Raw genomic sequence first — 2,613 nt, 5'->3', positions numbered from 1 at the left:
CATTTATAATAATCCAGGACTGAAAATATCCAAATGCTTATTAACAGAAAAATGGATAAGCAAATTATGCCCTATTTATATAATAGAATACTACTCAGCCATGAAAAGAAGTGAACTGTGTTTGTTGTTGTTAGCTGTTCTTGAGCTGACGGCCCTGACTCATGGCGACCCCATGTGTTATGAACTAGAACTTGACTCCATAGGGTTTACTTGGCTGTACTCTTAACAGAAGCATTTCACCAGCATTTTCTTCTGTCGAGCCACTGAGTGGGTGCAAATTGTCAACCTTAGGTTAGTAGCTATAGCAAACCACTTATGCCATCCAGGCTCAAGTGAACTATACCAAAAAACCAAAACCAAACCCATTGCCATTGAGTTGATTCTGACTGATAGCGACCCTTGAGGACAGAGTAGAACTGCCCTGTAGGGTTTCCAAGGACTAGCTGGTGGATTCGAAATGCTGACCTTTTGGTTAGCAGCCTAGCTCTTAACCACTGCACAACCAGGGCTCCAAGTGAACTATAGATATGCATAATAACAGGGATGAATCCTATAGGCATTATGTTATGTGAAAGAAATCTGACAAAAAAAGAGTATATGTTGTATGACTCCGTTTATGTGAAATTCTAAAGCAGGCAAAACTAGTCATTGGGATAGATATCCAAACAGTGATTGCCTCTCGGGGGCAGGCAGTAGAGATCGACTCAGAAGCAGAAGGAGGGAACTTTCTAGGGTGATGGAAATGTTCTATATCTTGATGGGGTACAGGTGATACGGTGTTTACATTGGTCAAAATTTATTGACTCGTTATCTTAAGATGTGTGCATTCCATAGGATATGAATTTTACCTGAAAGTAAAACAAAAGAACTATAAACAAATATTAGAAAAAGAGATTAGTAGCAAATGTGAGTGCAATATCCCACAACCGGAGGATCTTTTATGAATCCCCAGTGCTACATCTGTGATTCCCAAACCTGCCTGCACCTTATACTTACCTGTGGAGCTTTTACTCTGCCAGATGCCTGGGATTTACCAGAGACTCTGACTCAGGAGGTCTGTGGGGAGGTTCACAAATTTGGGTTTCAGAGTAAATTCCAGAGCTTCTCAAAGTTCATCATGGAAAGGAAAGGATTCTAGGGTGTAGATAGTAGTAGACATAGCAGTAGACTTTTTTTTTTTCAAGACTACTATAATATTTGAAGGCAGTGGTGGTTCAGTGGTAGATTTCTTGGCTTCCATGTGGGAGACTGGGGTTGATTCCTGGCCAACATACTTCAAGCACAGTTACCACCCATCTGTCAGTGGAAGCTTGTGTATTGCTATGACGCTGAACAGGTTTCAATGAAGCTTTCAGGCTAAGACAAACTAGGAAGAAAGGCCTGGCAATCTACTTCTGAAAATTTGCCAATGAAACCTATGGATCGCATCATTCCTATTTCATTGTGCATGGGGTCCCCATGAGTTGGGGGCTGACTCAATGGCAGCTGTATTAACTAATAATATCTGGTCAAAATCACATCTACCATTTTTGAATTGTGACTCTAGGGAATAAAAATGTACATGTTTTTATTCAAACCTGTGTGTATTGTTCATAAAAGAAGTACTGGTAGTTGTGAAACGAAGATGGAAGAAAGGAACTAACATATTTTGAGGCTCTAGGATGTGCCTGACATGGTGTTAGGCATATGACGAAGATATTTTCATTTAATTTTTCTAAGAAGCATATTTATCATTTATTATCTATTTTCACAGCAATCATCACAGTCCAGGTCCTCGACTATTACCAGCCTTGCCTCTTAAGCTTCAGCAAAACCAAAACCTCTTGCAAATCTCTTAGTAGGTCAGCTGTCTCAGACCCCTATGCCTTTGTAACGCCTAAAATGCATTTTCTCCTAGTCTGCTTTGTATATTCTATTCACCTTTTTGATCCAGCTTAAGTCCCACATTATATACAGTCCTTCCCTCTCCTTCCCTTTCCTTGTTGGAGGAATCTCATTCCTTTACTAGTAGAAATAGTTCTGGCTTTTCTTCTAGAATTGGTACCAGAGGGTGACTTGAAATTCTCCTACATGAATTAGAAATGTTCATTGGTAACTGCTTTAATGCTAAATGTACTTGAATATGGCAAGTGCTGCAAATAGAAAAATACTATAAACAAATCTTGCGGCAGTCAAGTGTAGGTTTGCACTCGACCCCATTCTACGTTTAGTATTACATTTATCACAAGACATCATAATTTTTTATGTTCATTTCCCTATCACCCTCTGGACAGAGATCTCCTTGAAGATAAAACCACATCTTATTCATCTTTGTGACACCTGGACCTAGCACAAAGCTTAGTGCTTACTTAGTGCCCAGTCAATTATTATTGAATCAATGAAACAGATTGCCTTGCTTCTCCTTAAACCTAGCTTGCATCCAGATAAGTAGCAAATTTTCAGCAACTACTCACTGACTTCAAAATGTAAACCCTCAAAATGAGTTTTCATCATTGTCTTCTGTCTTACCCCAACTCTAACTCATCTTTTGGGGTAATGACTATTAAATTAAATCTCCCAGTTAAGACATATTGGCTCATTTCTTGAATATTATATAATTTTTTTCTCCATGCC

The sequence above is a fragment of the Elephas maximus genome, chromosome 1 (genome assembly GCF_024166365.1).
Source record: "Elephas maximus indicus isolate mEleMax1 chromosome 1, mEleMax1 primary haplotype, whole genome shotgun sequence".
Lineage (NCBI taxonomy): Eukaryota > Metazoa > Chordata > Mammalia > Proboscidea > Elephantidae > Elephas > Elephas maximus.
The sequence above is the reverse complement of the archived record's forward strand: the minus strand, read 5'-3'. Positions refer to the sequence as shown.